Source organism: Chelonoidis abingdonii, chromosome 4 (assembly GCF_003597395.2).
Source record: "Chelonoidis abingdonii isolate Lonesome George chromosome 4, CheloAbing_2.0, whole genome shotgun sequence".
NCBI classification, from domain to species: Eukaryota; Metazoa; Chordata; order Testudines; family Testudinidae; genus Chelonoidis; species Chelonoidis abingdonii.
Window position 1 is genome coordinate 79,770,143 of NC_133772.1, and position 16,751 is coordinate 79,786,893.

The window sequence follows — 16,751 nt, forward strand, 5'->3', positions numbered from 1 at the left end:
GAGAGCTGCAGGGTAGCGCTCAGGGGGATTGGTAGAGCTCTGTGCAGGGAGTCCTAGCCCTGGACTGGAATAGCAGGGGTGCTGCTGGCCAGGATTGAAGGTGTTCAGGGGAGATGTGTGGGGAGCACATTTGGAATAGCAGGAGGTGCTGATGATCAGGAATGGGGTCCATCAAGAGAGTTGGGTGGGAATGGAAGCTTTCTCTGTGCCAGTCCACACTGTGTCTGATGCTATTGGTCTTTTACTTTAATGGAGATCAAATACTCCCCAAATGTAAAAATAAATACATCTGTAATATTTTCCAGGTGAAACACAGTGTATGCCCTCTGCTTCCTAACTGTCCCCCTATCTCAGAGGAAGAGGCCAAAGCGGAGAGCAGTGGGCTCAGTGCTGAGCTGCTGAGCTCCAGAGATGGTGAACCAAATGTTTGCAGGGGAACTAAATATGGTGACCAGAGCTCAAGCTCAGTAGCTGCGGTGGTTTTGTTGCTGCTGTTCCCTGCCTGAGTTCGACTAGGTCCCAGCCTTTCTGGCGGCGAGCCAGGTGGGAGGAGCCGGTTCTCTCTGTTTGTGTTGTCAAGCGGGCCATGCTGCCAGGATGTGGAGGTCAGGGGGATAGAGGGGGGAGGAACGCTATGGGGGTGGAGTTGGGGAAAGCTCAAGCATGTGACTCTGAGGCTGCTGCTCACATTACATCACTGCAACTTCAGCAGCAGCTCCAAGAAGTAAATATTAAGTGTTAGCTGTGCTCAGCCGGTCGCCCTCTCTCCTGAGTCCCGGCATTCCTGTGCCCGTGGGACCAACTGGGCTGGGCCGAACAGGTCACTCCCTCTCCTGTGGGCTGTGTTATTCCCGTATTGAGCAGGTCACGTCCAATCCCGGGGTTGCTGGCGTTCCTGTCCCACGGAGGAGCTGCAGGACAGAGCTTACTGGTAACTTCTTTCTTTTCATGCTGTCCCGGGGAATCTTGGGATTTGCAGGCACCTTCTTCTTCTGGCTCTACAAGGCTGTGCCTACCCCACGCTGGCTGTACAGTATGCTGTTCCCATGAATCTCATTAGGGTGGCCTTATGATGGGTTTATTGTAGTGGCATAAGGAGACTTAAGGTGACTCAGAAAAACGCATGATATATTGTCTGAGCATACGTTTGGACTGTGGACCCTCTGTGCAGCTGAGCAGTGTGGCTGAGGAAGCCATTCTGGCCTGTTCCCTAGGCATATTGGCATATTCTGGCATAAAGAATGAGCTGAACTTTTCATGTGACTGTGATCCATCTTGGCCTATCTGTGTGAGTAAGGCTGGGAGGCAGCTTAAGTGGAAGGAGAAAGGTGTCAAAAGGGGGTGGGGATGCTTTTTGCACCCATTTGGTGCAATTCTGTTGCGCAGCTGCAAGATACCCATTTTCTTATGTCTTCAATGATAGGATGCAGGAATGGCGAATGCTTGGGGGGAGGTGGGGTGAGTCCATTGAGCCAGGCTGTAATCTTTCTTTAGGAGATACTCTATAAGGTTTCTCTCTGAGATGCTTAGATCAAGCTCTGCCTCGTCTGTACGTGTTTTGGGGGGATATCACATCACCTGGGGCCCCACAGATCCAGCCTTGCCCTGCTTCAGTGTAATGCTGCAGCTCCAGTGGTAGGGGAAGGTGACAGACTGATCTTCCATGATGGTTGCAGTACTCCTGTACATTATTCATGCTCTATTTGAGGCAGGAGGCAGCTGGACTCTTGCCTGAATCCTCCTTTGTTTCTCTAAGTGGTTTTAATTTATTCCCATGCATTTGTGCTGGTAAGAGGTTCTGGACTGACATACATTAGGAATGGAGGTCCTTCTGATCCCACAACAGGTATAGCATGGGCAGTGATAGGTCATCTTCCTCACATTACTGTCAGTGTTTCTCATCTTTGACCTGGAGGGATCACATCTAGCGGTGCTGCCATGAGTTATTCAATCCTTGGCCTCCCTACTGAGTATGCCAAATAAGGCCAGTTGTGGTAGCGTTTTTGTGTCACGGACACCAGTCCTACTAGGAACTAACTGAGACCACAACTCTTTTCAAACAGGGGCCATCCAACAGAAACAGCTTTTAGTCATTACTAACCTGTGCCGGATTGTAACTGGTGACGGAGAGGTGAAAATCTTCAGATTCAATTTTACCCTCTCTGCAGGGGATTGGAGGGAAACCACTGTTAATGTCTTTTATTCCAGATGTGAGCCTTTCTGTTTCTATTCTAAGACAATGTCTATACTTAAACCGCTACAGCGGCACAGTTGCAGTGGCCCTTCAGTGTAGCCACTCAATACAGCAATGACTTCTGTCACTATAGTTAATCCATCTCCCTGAGAGGTGGTAGCTAGGTTGACAGAAGAATTCTTCTGTTGACCTAGTGTTGTCTACACTGGGGGTTAGGTCGGCTTCACTACATTCCTCAGAGGGGTGGATTTTCACACCCCTGAGCAACATAGCTTGGTCAACTTATCTTTTTAGTGTAGACTTGGCCCCAGTGAAATAAAAGGGATTAAATCTCCTAGTTTTAATGAAAAGTTGGAGACATTATTAATTTGTATTGCAGGCAACCATCAAGAATCAGGGACACATAGTGCTAGGTGTTGCACAGTGATGGTATAAAAAAATGACCCCTGATCTAAAGAGCTCATATTTCTGGTCATAATCTAGACTAACATATGGATGAGACACACGCATCAGGGGCGGTGGTGTCTAAGGGTGAGGTATCAGTAAGGCTGACTAGTTACACATTAAGCAGAGCAGAGATCTCTGTTCACGGTCTGCCTAGTCAGGTGGGGAGTGGATACCTCTGCTTCATGTATGATAACTTGTTAACTTTCCTGTGTCTTTGTCCTCCTCTTCTCTGAATTCCCCATTTGTCTGTCTCATCCACCAGTTACATCTTGTCATAATTTTGATTGTGAGCTCTGTGGGGCACAGACTGTCTGCAGAACTAGGAGTTGCAGGCTGAGTCCTATGTTGTCAGAAAAATCATTTTAACCTATTTTTGAAATAATGTCTCAGATTTGACCTTCTCTTCATTGTGTTTTGATCTGCAAGTTGGTGATGGTGGGTTCTTTATCCTGAACCAGACCTGCCAGTCTTTGGCGGTAGGGGAATGCCCTTGTCCCTGAAGTTCCCTCCATTTTTTTGCCTTCCCAGTGCCCAGCTGCTCAGTCAGGTGCCTCAGCTGCAGGGCTTTACTGAGGGGAAATTCCAGACTTGATTTCAGATTTCTGACTAACAGTTTGGCTTACTATTCTCAGCTGTATCCCAGAGCTGCATTTGCCTTTTGGGAAGATTTCCTCCTCAGCTCTGTTTCCCCTCCTGCAGTGTTTGCAGCAACTGGTACCCCTGCAGGTTTCAAAGAGAGAGCGAGGAGGCCAAGAAAAGCCAGCGGCAGAAGGAAGTGTCTTTGCCTCCTGCTTCATCCCCGTATTGAGTGTCTCACTGGGGAGCTCAGCTGTCTCTACAGGCAGATTGCACCTTCCCTCATCAGCCCACTCTGAGTGGAGTTGGCTTGGCACCTCTTTCCCAGGCATGGAAAGAACCAGACAGAATTATGAAAACTGGCTCCAGGGGCAAGCAGTTTCCCCTTCCGCAATCCCCAAGAGGGGAGTGAAGCCAGAAGGGCAGCACACTACATAGAAAATCAAAAACTGTACCTGCAGCCCATACCAGCAGCCACACTCCTGACTGCTGAGGTCAGCCACCTCTTCCCCTCAGGCACTGGGCACAGCATGGACATTGTCAACACATGGTTGCTTAATGGTAGCTTAAGTACAAGCAATCATGACTTGATCACATTTATAATGTGCAAACAGAATGAAGTCCATACCAGTAATATATATACTTGGTGCATCAAAAAGGGCAGTTACTCAAAGCTGAAAAAAATTATCAACCATATCAGCTGAGAGGAATAATTTAATCAGAAAAATGATGAATGATGATTTGGAATTATTCAAGAACACTCACTTTACTAGATGCCCCAAAACCCTCAATCAAGGAAAAATGCTGTACTGGTTAAAAAGACAACATGGTTTAGAGGAAAAGTGAAGGCAGCTATAAAAAAAAGCCCCAAAAACATAACAAATGTAAGAAAGGGGTTGATACTAATTAATATAAATAAGAAACTAGAACTAATAGAAAATTGATAAGGGAAGCAAAGTGACACATTGAGAGATCTGTGGCCTGCGGAATCAAGGACAATAAGGAGTTTTTTAAATATATTAGGAACAAAAGAACCCTGACTATGATATTGATACATTACTAGATGGAAATGGTAGAATGATTGATAATAATGCAGAAAAGGCAGACACGTTCTATAAATATTTGTGGTTTATATTGGTGGGGGGGAACAGATAATGTCATACCATAAGATGACACTCTTCCCACTGCACTAGTATCTCAGGAGGATGTTAAACAGTAGCTGCTAAAATTAGATATTTTTAAATCATCAGGCCTAGATAACTTTAATCCAAGAAGTTTAAAAGAGCTTGCTGGATCATTAATGTTGACGTTCAATAAGTCTATGAACACTGATGAAGTTTCAGAAGACTGAAAAAAAGCTAATGTTGTGCCAATGTTTAAAACGGGTAAATGGGATCACCTGGATGATTATAGGCCTGTCAGTCTGATGTCAATTCAAAGCAAGATAATGATGTGGTTAATATGGGACTTGATTAAAAAAGAGTTAATGGAGTGTAGTATAATTAATGCCAATCAATATGGGTTTATAGAAGATAGATCTTTTCAAAATTGATATTTTTTTGATAAGATTACAAGTTTGGTTGATAAAGGTAATAGTCTTGTGGCACCTTATAGACTAACAGATGTATTGGAGCATGAGCTTTCGTGAGTGCATCCGACGAAGTGGGTTTTCACCCACGAAAGCTCATTCTCCAGTACGTCTGTTAGTCAATAAGGTGCCACAAGACTCTCTTTGGTGCTTTTACAGGTCCAGACTAACACGGCTACCTCTCTGATACAAAGGTAATAGTGTTAATATAATACACTTAGACTTTTTAATGTGTTGCACGACATTTTAATTAAGAAAAACAGAACAATGTAAAATTAACGTGACATACATTAAATGGATTAAAATCTGGCTGAAAGGTGTCAAAATACAGTTATAAATGGGGAATCCTCATAGAGCAGGTGTGTTTTTACTGGGGTCCTGGAAGGATCAGTTCTTGGCCCTACACTATTTAATATCTTTATCAGTGACCTGGAAGAAAACTTAAAATCATCACTGACAAAGTTTGCAGATGACACAAAAATTAGGGGAGTTACAAATAATGAAGAGGACAAGTCACTGGTACAGAGGGGTCTGGGTTGCTCAGTAAACAGGGTGCAAGCAAGCAATATGCATTTTAATACAGCTAAATGTAAATACAGACAAGTCTTATCTTATGTGGTGGTTCCGTTCCGTGGTTATCGCGTAAAGTGAAAACCGCGTATACTCAAAATTATATCTCCAAGCCTTTTAAATCCTGCCCGCAGGTCTGGGGGCCGGGCCGGGGCGGCGCGGCATTTAAAAGACTCCTCCGGGCTCCCTGTAGTGGGGAGCCCGGGGGAGCCCTTCAAATGCCGCCCCGGCCCGGCTGCCGGAGCTGCGGGTGGGATTTAAATGGCTCCGCCATGGTGGGGAGCCCAGTGGAGCCCTTTAAATACCCCCCCCCGGCCCGGCTGCCGGAGCTGCGGGCGGGGTTTAAAGGGCTCTGCTGGGCTTCCCACTGTAGTGGGGAGCCCAGAGGACCCCTTTAAATCCCGCCCGCAGCTTTGGCAGCTGGGTTGGGGCTGGCATTTAAACAGCCCGGAGCTCCATGGTGGCTGGAGCCTCGGGCCCTTTAGTTCGCCGCAGGGGCTACCAGCCACCTCTGCAGCTGGGAGCCCCCTGGGTGATTTAAAGTCCCTGGGACTCCCAGCCACAGCTGGTACCCCAGACCTTTAAATCTCGAGGCCACGCCTCTTCTGCTTGAGGCCACGCCCCTTGACTCTGGCCGTACAGCGTAAAGTTGAAATCGCCCATGTTAAATGCGCGTAAATTGCGACAGACCTATATATGCTTCTAGGAACGAAGAGTGCAGGCCATATTTATAGGATGGTGGACTATCCTGGGAAGCAATAACTCTGAAAAAGATTTGTGGGTCATGATGGTTAATCAGCTGAATGTGAGCTCCCAGTGCAGCGCTGTGGCCAGAAGAGCTAATGTGATCCTTGGATGCATAAATGGGAATTTTGAGTAGGAGTAGAGAAATTATTTTATCTCTGTATTTGGCACTGGTGTAACTACTGCTGGAATGCTGTGTCTGGTTCAGTGTCCACAATTCAAGAAGAGGTTGATAAATTGTAGAGGGCTCAAAGAAGAGTCATGAGAATGATTAAAGGATTAGAAAACATGCCTTTTAATGATAGATTCAATGAGCTTAAGAAAAGGTTAATGGGTTACTTATTTTCAGTCTATAAAGCATCTACCTGAGGAACAAATATTTAATAATAGGCTCTTCAGTCTCGCAGAGAAAAGTATAACATGATTCAATGGCTGGAAGCTGAAGCTAGATGAGTTCGGACTGAAAATAAAGCGTACATTTTTAGCTGTGAGGGTAATTAACCATTGAAACAATTTACACAGGGTTGTGGTCAATTCTGCATCATTGAGAGTTTTTAAATCAAGATTGGATGTTTTTATAGGAATTATTTTGGTAAATTCTGGGATCTGTGCGATACAAGAGGTCAGATTAGATGATCACAATGTTTTCTTCTGGCTTTGGAACTGATTACTTTATGAACACCAGAGAATGTGCTAAGAGGCATTTGGGTCCGGTTCCTTTTCTCTGCTGCCACTTCTGTAATAAGCCTCTAGGGATCCCTGCTGATTTCCTCGAGTGGACTTCCATGGGAGAGACAGATCCATCTGGCTATGTAGATTCCATGCAATAGAGAGGGTTAAATTTTCTGGGGACTCTGTTCTTCAGCCCCTGGCCAGTATCTTCCCAGAGAGAGACAGAAAGGTCCTTGTTTTGATTCCCATAGGTGCACTCACGCACACACAAAGGGAATTATTTCTCCTTAGTAGGGAAAAGCAAGTTCTCTGAATGAAAGCTAGGGATAAAAATAATAAAATGTATATGTTAAACCAAGCAAAACAGAGGATAGACTTTTTCAGGCAGAGTACAGAGGCCTGTGAGACTATGCTTAGGAGATCTGGGGCTTCCCTAAGCATGCTATAGCTATTTAACCCTCCTTGTGTTCCTAGGGAAGATATAATAGAGGAATGAGGATTTTCTGCCTCACCTAAAAGATTAGGAAAGGATCAGGCTGCTGCTGCTGCGAGTCACAATGCCCTAACCATTTGGCTGTTGTCTTTGGCTGCCACTGTGGATTGCAACACTTCAACGTCCCGGTTATTGTTCTTAGCCGCAGCTGAGGCAGGTTGCCATGCCTTGTCCTTGTCCCCATCTCCTCCCCTTTGCAGCTGGCCATGGAGTGATGAAAGGTGGGGGAAGAGCCCAGAAATGGAAGAACAAGCAGGCAGTAAAGAACATCTTGGCCCATCATCTGTTTCTGTTTAGTCCTCTCATCTCCATTTTATAAGGCCAGATGGTTCCTTAGTGTGCTCCAGTCCAAGTTTAATCTGGTATCACTGCCAAAGATAAGTGTGGCTATATTCTGTGGTGGCCAGGGACTCATAATTTCTAATTGAGGAGATTTTTACCTGAAAGACTGTCCTCACTATACAGGCCCTTCACTGGCAGCTGAGCCCAGGCAGGCATCACTTCAGCCCCCTCCCATGGACATAGAAGGTCTCTGTCAACAGCAGCTCAAGCACAATAAAAATAAAGGTGTGAAATGTATTTGACATTCTGTACATGCTTTCACAGTCAGTGCTAACATGGATGGTTAGTATTGCAAATATGATCCCCATCAACCTAAAAATCCCATAGTCTATGGGCTTCTCTCTGAAAAAGATAGTGAGACACAAATTAGTTTCATGCACACATGTGGGGTCTTCATCATGGGCATGGGCAGATCAGTTTCCAGCTCTCTTAGTGATACAGTGGGAAACTTTATGGAAGGCTGAAACTATTCAGAATAATAGGATCATAAATCAATTTTTTCCTTTCTCCTGCCAGCGGCTGTAGAAAAGAATACAAATCCTATGGCAAAAAGAAGCAGTCCTTGGAGTACAACAAGAGTGAGAATACTATTTTACAAGTGGTAGCTGGAACTAAGCTTGGCAACCCACCCAATTGCCTCGTCAAATAATGTCAAAATTGACCACTTATCATTTGTCTTTGGTCAAATATTCCAGCAAAAATGCCCAGATTTAGGTAGTGGCCTACCTTTTTGGTTGCATCTTGTTGCCATTCTTTAATTTTTTTAGAACTTCATTTAATTGAAGAATGTCTTGTCAAACCAACCTAATTTCCTTCTTTGACAGGGTTCCTGGCTTAGTGGATGAGAGGAAGCTGTAGATTTGATTGATCTTGATTCTGTTGAGGCTTTTGATACTGTCTCTCAATATGTTCTCATAAGAAATGTGAGGCAATATGTGGTCTAGATGAAATTGCTATAAGGTGGTTGGAAAATTGGTTGAAAGACTGCACTCAAAGAGTATTTATTAATGGTTCGCCGTCAAACTAGGGGGACACATCTAGTGGGATCTACAAGGGTCTGTTCTTGGTCCGACACTTCAATTTTTTCATTAATGTCTCAGCTAATGGAGTGGAGAGTATGCTTGTAAAATTTGCATATGATGTCAGACTGGAAGGGTTGCTAGCACTTTGTAGGACAGGATTAGAATTCATAATTATCTTCTCAAATTGGAAAATTGGTCTGAAATCCACAAGATGAAATTCATTTAAGATAAGTGCAAAGCACTACAGTTAGGAAGGTGAAATCAAATGGGGAATAACTAGCTAGGCAGTGGTACTGCTGAAAAGGATCAGAGGGGTTATAGTGGATCAGAAATTTTGAGAGTCAGCAATGTGATGTAGTTGCTAAAAAGACTGATATTCTGGGTGGATGAACTGGAGTGTTGTATGTAAGAAATGGTAGATAATTATCCCCGTCTACTTGGCATTGTGAGGCCTCATTTGTACTGTGCCCAGTTTTGGGCTCCACACTGTAAAAAACATGTGGACAAATTAGAGAGATCAGAGGACAGCAACAAAAAATGATAGAAGGTTTAGAAAACCTGACCACGAGCAAAAGTTAAAAAAAACACATGGCATGTTTAGTCTTGAGAAAAGAAAACTAAGGGGGCCCCTGATAACCATTTACAATTATGTTGAGGGCTGTTATGAAGAGGATTCTGATCAACTGTTTTCCATGTCCTCTGAAGATGGGACTAGAAGTAAAGAGTTTAAGCTGCAGCAAGGGAGATTTATGTTGGCTATTAGGAAAAGCTTTCTAATTATGAGGATAGTAAAACTCTGAAATAGGCTTCCAGGGGAAGTTGTGGAATCCTGATCATTGGAGCTGTTAAGAACAGGTTAGACAAGTACCTGTCAGGGATGGTCTAGTATATGTGGTCCTGTCTTGGTGCATGGGGCTAGACTAGATGACCTCTCGAGGTCACTTCCAGCCCTACATTTTTAAGATTGTGTTTTACATTTTTCTAAGTTAAAATAACTCAGTTAAGTAACTTTTTTTTTTTTTTTTTTGGTGGTAATTTGGCATAAGTATCTACAGCTCGGCCTACTGGAGACAATAAAATCTTATTTTTTTTGTTAGTATTGTTACAATTCTAATAAATTAGTTCTTTAAAATATTTGACCATTTTTTACATTATTTGGCAATCTTTGACCAATCTTTGACCAGTAAATTCACCAGTTATTTTTGGACCTGTGAAATGCCCAACCCTAGCTGGAACAAATCCAGGTACTAGAGTGAGTGAGGTCAGTAGCCGCTCTTGTCTCAGAGCGATCTGCGAGACTCTCAAGGAGCTTTTTCTGGAGTTAGACTCTGATTGATGCTAGACTTTCAATTTGTGAGGAAATGGCTACCTTGTGATGTCTCCATCTCTCAGAGGAGGTCTGCAATTGCAAAAAAACAATCCTCCAAACAGTACCAGTTAGGTTCAAAATGGATACTTGGATGAAGGGATTACTCCAACTTGTTGATGTTTTTCTGGAGTCCATAGAACTTAGTACAGTATAGTGGTTGAAGTAAAATGTGTGGTTTAATTACCACATTAAGCCAGTGAAGCAGAACTTTGAATTTCCCCGAGAAGTGTTGTAATGTGGTTGTATGAGAGTGCCCAAGAAAATGATCAAGTCTCTGAACTATAATGTTCTCAGTATGGTCAAGAGAAGGAAGTTTTGTACAAATTGTTATGTTAAATGCCTTCTTAGGGTAAACTAGAGCCTGACTCTGGAACCTCATTCTGGTCCTTGCAGTCTTACCCAAATGGAATCCCTGTGGCAGATATGATATCACACTTCCTATACATTAAATAGATTTCCTAATAGCTATTATTGCCAATCAGATGAGTTTTAGAAGTAGGTAGCTTTCTTTGGTGGGATCCAGTATTGTGCCTTTAATTCAGACAAGTAGCCTTTACAACTGTTCTAGCATTCATTTCTAAGTAAAATTCAAGAAATATTTTTCCTTCTGTTAAGCATCAAATCCAGTCTTTAGGAACATTGGCAATCTCAGGCCAGAGAAGTTATATCTCCCGTCAGGGCCGGCTCTAGGCACCAGCGTCCCAAGCATGCGCTTGGGGTGGCACTTCTGAAGGGGCGGCATTCCAGCCCTTTGGGGTGGCACCTCTGCTTTGGCGGTGGGACTCCAGTTTTTTTTTTTTTTGCTTGGGGCAGCAAAAAAACAAGAGCTGGCCCTGTCTCCTGTAATGAGATCTGCTAGGTAGCCACATGGCCATTAAGACATACACTCTCTAAAACGCTATATATTGGACATTCAGACTTTAACCTTCGTTAATTTTCAGCAGGTTTTCTCTACACCTTAATGCCCAGAGAAGAATAGAGGATAATATAATATATTATGGATATCTATATTTAAAGGATGATCTTACTTCCTACCCTGGAGGCATACTGCTGTAAAAAAATCCCATTGCAATGAATTTGTGGACCTTAGCAGGATGAAGAATAGGAAAATTTATTTGTACTTACCTGCAAATTTCCTTTCTTCAAGTAATAAGTTCCACAGAACCAGTCCACTCAGAATACAAAAGGATCATACAGAGAATTGGCATTCAAAGTTTCAAATTTATTTCATTAGGGGAAACTTTTTTTTCCCTTTGAAATATGTTTAGCACAATCTTTACTTTAGGAAAACAGAACTGCGTTATCCTGGCTGTGGAAGTTGTCTCAACTGAAGGGAAGTTCAGGCAGCGGGGCATTCCTCTGCTGCGTGTGATGGACAGGTTTGGTTCTGCTCCCCAGCCGCAAGCAGGCTTAAGAACCCATTGTAATGTATCTCTGGACCTTATTATTCAAAGAAAAAAAAATATTTTTAACCTAAATACAAGTAAATTTCCCTGTTGCTTTGATCCCATGATGTAATTGTTAATTTATTTGATCCTCAGTTCAGTTCTTCCGCTAATATGTAAATGTGAGATTTGAGCTTATTTCAGCTGGAATTCCAGAAGGACTGATACATGTAATGTGATTGACCCTGTAGCCCATGCTAGACTGGACTATGTTAGGGATGGGGCCTTTGGAGGAACCTAAATCTACTGAGTATTTGGAGACATCCTGTTGGAATGGGAGGCTCTTGCAGCTCATCTGGTGGGTGTGCCCTGAGTGCAGCCGTTTCACTGGCTGGCCCAGAACCAGCAGACTGTGCCTGACTCCAGGACTGTTTTCCAGCTGAGCATTTGTGGTGATGTCAGAGGCTGTGAGAAGGGACAATGCTTGGCAGGACAAAGTCTGCAGAAAGTTCAACTCCACGTTTGGACTAATGCCTCAGAGGGAACTAGATCTACACACACACTCTGTTGCACAGACTGTTGCACGCCCTCTCACACACTCTCTTGCTGTGACATAGATCCTCTCTCATTTGCACAGACTTTTTAACCCACTCCACCCATTATTTTTCATTTTGCAGCTTTACAGAAGATTTTCAGTTTCCTTGCAAGCTGTTGCATCACATAGTTTCTTTTTTTCTTCTGTATTTAATTAAATTTGGCCTATATAGCAGAAATCTGGTGGTCATGCTGACTAGAGCCAGGCAAAATATGGCTAAATATTGTGCAGGCTTCCTTCACACAGAGCTCCTAAAGTCCTTGCTCCCTGACATGCTGTGAACTCCATCCACTATTCCAGTTCTTTCCCCTGCACCTTCACATCTCTGTCGATACCCCTAAATACTTCCTGGTACCACCTGATAATCCAGTTCTGGGTTCCCCAGTCCATCTTTACTGCTGCACCTCAGTCTTGACTCTACTGTGCCATTATCTTAAGTGTAAAGACAGTAAATCCTGCCAAAATATTTGTTTGTTTTTTTTTGACGTATGGGGACTAGACTGAGATATGCAATAGCAGTAGTTAAGCTAATTTCTTTTGAAGTGACTATCTAGTGAATTAAGACCCCAGTCCCAGCATCTATCTAATTTATGTTTTTATGTAGGCCATGTTACTATGGTATCATACTTCCTTCCTGGTCACTGTGTGCAGACAGGGTGTTGTTGCTATTAATGAGAATAAAAACATTTCCCTGCTGGTCTTTGGAATCTTCATGATTTTCCTGTCCATTTCTCAACCCAGTACCAAATCTCATTCCTCCTCTATTATTATTATAATAATTTATTTATTTGTATTGCAACAGAACCAGCAGGGCCCCATTGTGTTAGGGGCTATACAGACACACTGTAAAGAGTTCATGCTCCAAAGAGGTTAGTAGTTTTCAAACTTTTTTTCTGATGACCCAGTTGAAGAAAATTGTTGATGCCCGTGACCCAATGGAGCTGGGGATGAGGGGTTTGGGGTGTGGGAGGGGCTCAGGGCTGGGGCAGAGGGTTAGGTTGTGGGGGTGAGGGCTGCAGAATGGGGCCGGGAATGAGAGGTTCAGGGTGTGGGAGGGGGCTCTGGGCTGGGCCAGGGCTCTGGGCTAGGGGGGCAGGCTCTGGGGTGGGGCCAGGGATGAGGGGTTTGGGATGCTCTCAGGGCTATGGCAGGGGGTTGTAGTGTGGGAGGGGTTCCAGGCTGGGTGTGCAGGCTCTGGGGTGAGGCCGGAGATGAAGGGTTTGGGTTGTTGGAGGAGGCTCCAGGCTGGGGGTGGGGGGGCCTCAGGGCTGGGGCAGGGGATTGGGGTGTGGGATTACCTCTGGCAGTTCCCAGGCAGCGGCACAGCCTGGGTACAGAAGTAAGCTTCCTGTCTCTCCTGGCACCACGGACCGCGCTGTGTGCCGAATGTGGCCAGCAGCAGGTCCGGCTCCTTGGCAGAGGTACACAAGTGGCTCTGCACAGCTGTTGCCTGCAGGCACCAGCCATTGGGGGTGCAGAGCCAGTGCTCGGGCCGGGGGCAGCGTGTGGAGCCCCTTGGCCTCCCCCAGCTAGGAGTCAGACCTGCTGCTGGCTGCTTCCGGGGCACAGCGGGGTGTTGTAGCCTGCCTTAGCGAGGCAGCACCATCAACGGGACTTTTAACAGCCTGGTCAGCGGTGCTGATCAGAGCCTCCATGACCCAGTCCCTTCCATTCCGTGACCCATTTGTGGGTTGCGACCCACGGTTTGAAAACCACTGATCTAAGTTATGGCAAGACGGAACAAGTTGATGAAGCAGACAGAAGAGAGAGAGGGAGGATGACAACAAAAAAACCCAAGTACATTATTGTACAATAAGCACCCTCTTTTATTCCCCATCCCTCTCTTCTGTTTTCCTCTATTTCTTACCCCCAGGACACTAGTTTTGTGGAAATTAGAGAGGCAACAGGTCTGTTTGATAAAGAGAAATCTAGGTTTGGGAGTCGGAGGCAGGAACTCCTGTGTTCTATTCCTGGCTCAGCCGCTCACTCACCAGATGGCCTTGGGCAATTCACTTGTCCTCCCTGTGTCTCTGCTTCCCTGGGATAACTTTTCTGTTTATTTTCGAACATTTGGTAAATGCCAATGGGAGGTTGGGCCATCTCCCTGCCCAGAGGAATTAGTGACAATTAGAGGTTCATACCAAGGAGTTGTGCTGGGGGACTCTGGGGAATCCAGAGGATGCTGTGTTATCTTTGATTTTTCATTGTAATTCTTCCTCTCCTTTCTCTTCTTGTATAGTGCTGGGCTGCAGAAGGCCTTTGGGAAGCAATCATCATGACGATGGTGCCTCCTACCTTCCAGGATTTTTTGGGGGGGAATGGTTAATTTGCTTGTTTCTAAAGAGTTTTGCAGATGAAAAGTACCAAGAAGTTTGAATGCTATCTGCTTCATTTCCCACTGTTTCCACAGGGAGCAGAGCAGGATTGGATCCTGCCATTTCCCTTGCACCACACTGTCAGGCAATTATTCCTAATATTCAACCTTTTGCTCTTCTCTGACCTCTCGCCACCTCAGTCCCAGAAAGGTGTTCACAAATTGGCATTTCCCCACATCCATGTGGAAAGGAAATATTAGTCCCCAGAGCACAAATGTGAAGCCTCTAGGATTGAGGGTCACAAAGGACAAGTGCAGGATCCAAGGCAGGGGTGGCTCTAGGTAATTTGCCGCCCCAAGCACGGCAGGCAGGCTGCCTTCGGTGGCTTGCCTGCGGGAAGTCCTTGGTCCTGCGGATTCGGCGGCACGCCTGCGGGAGGTCTGCCGAAGCTGCGGGAGCAGTGGACCCTCCACAGGCATGCCGCCGAAGGCAAGCTGCCTGCCGCCCTGTGGCGACCAGCAGAGTGCCCCCCGCATCTTGCTGCCCCAAGCACGCGCTTGGCGTGCTAGTGCCTGGAGCTGCCCCTGATCCCAGGTGTGGTCTCTTCCTCACTCCAAGATGTGGCATGTCTGCATCACTTCACAGTGAATAGAGAATCTTCTCTCAATCTTGCTTCACCTCTCTGCAAGCTTCATGTTAAGATCAGTTTTGGTCCACAGCCAATAACTCCCTGTATATATGTCCCATTGCACCGTTCTGAAATATGGGCATTTCCCCTGGCCTTTCCTGCCCCTCTCCTTTGAATAACATTACCGGAAAATGGGCCACAGGAAATCTAGATCTTAGAACTGGTGCCTCAGAGAAAAGCTGGTTGTCAGTTTTTTCTCTAGACATATATAATTAGCTCTGTGCAGAATGGGTGTGAATGACTGAAGCTAAGGGAGGAATCTAGTAAAGAAGTGGGGCATGCAAATTTTTTCCCTCTGCTGACATTTGATAGAATTTACAAGAAAACTGAGGCAGGAACGAGTTCTCATTTTCAGCCTTCAAATTGGGCAGGGTGAGCTGTCACTTCACCTAGAGGGTTTAAGTGCAGATCAGCAACTTGTCTGGTGAGCTGCAGGCTTCTCAGCTTTAATTCCTCAGACCAGGGTTTTGCTTTTATCAGGCTGTTTCCCAGTAGAATTTTTCTGTAGGCTTTCTAGGCATGGTCTAGACCAGGGGTAGGCAACCTATGGCATGGGTGCCGAAGGTGGCATGCGTGCCGATTTTCAGTGGCACTCTCACTGCCCTGGTCCTGGCCACTGGTCCGGGGTCTCTGCATTTTAATTTAATTTTAAATAAAGCTGCTTAAAACATTTTAAAAACCTTATTTACTTTACATACAACAATTGTTTAGTTATATATTATAGACTTATAGAAAGAGACCTTCTAAAAACATTAAAATATATTACTGGTACACAAAACCGTAAATCGGAGTGAATAAATGAAGACTCGGCACACCACTTCTGAAAGGTTGCCGAACCCTGGTCTAGACTTAAAAGTTTTGCTGGCACAGCTATGTCAAGGGTGTGAAAAAAATCACACAGACCTCCAACCAACATAGCTATGACAGTTATACCAGCAAAAAAATTACTTTGCCAGTGTAGTTTTTTTCTTCAGGGAAGCGGTATAAACTATACTGGCAAAATAAATGTTTTGCTGGTGTAAGATGAGTCTCAACTAGGTGGATTTGTTGATATACCTATATTTTTCTATTGTAAATAAGACCCCAGACTAAACACCCCTCCTCTGCTCCCCTATAGAAGATGCTGAGCAGTCTCGTCTTTGTTTCCCTGTTGGAAAGGGGGGTGTTTGTTGCTATATTTTTCTCTGCTTCTCCTCCTGAGAGGAGCATAGATGGGATTTTTCCTGTTTGAAGGCCCCATGAAAGTCAAAGCCACTTTGCATTTCCTGCCATCCAAAAGTTGGTGCTGATAGTGAAGTCGAACTGATGCTGAACTGACATCAAAATCAAGCTTCCAGGGTTACTGCAGTTCAGGCCTGGTCTACACTGTGCGTTTAAACCGAATTTAGCAGCCTTAAACTGATTTAACCCTGCACCCGTCCACACAATGAAGCCCTTAATATCGATATAAAGGGCTCTTTAAACCAGTTTCTGTACTCCTCCCTGACGAGAGGAGTAGCGCTGAAATCAGTATTGCCATGTCGGATTAGGGTTAGTGTGGCCACAAATCGACGGTATTGACCTCCAGGCGGTATCCCACAGTGCACCATTGTGAGCGCTCTGGAAAGCAATCTGAACTCGGATGCACTGGCCAGGTAGACAGGAAAAGCCCTGCGAACTTTTGAATTGCATTTCCTGTTTGCTCAGCGTGGAGCTCTGATCAGCATGGGTGGCGATGCAGTCCCAAATCCAAAAAGAGCTCCAGCATGGAC

General features: G+C 44.9%; 1 protein-coding gene across 4 annotated transcripts in view; it reads left to right on the top strand.

Moving 5' to 3' along the window:
* The first annotated feature begins 643 nt into the window (after positions 1-643).
* The window catches only part of NR1H3 (nuclear receptor subfamily 1 group H member 3), a 51,524-nt gene continuing 35,416 nt past the window's right edge, over positions 644-16,751 (top strand). The window contains exons 1-2 of one of the 4 annotated variants that reach the window (XM_032782203.2): positions 644-931; positions 12,800-12,866. The gene's annotated coding sequence lies outside the window, so the exon portion shown is untranslated. The remainder of the gene's footprint in view (positions 932-12,799; positions 12,867-16,751) is intronic. The other 3 variants (XM_032782201.2, XM_075065342.1, XM_032782202.2) reach the window with 3 other exon arrangements.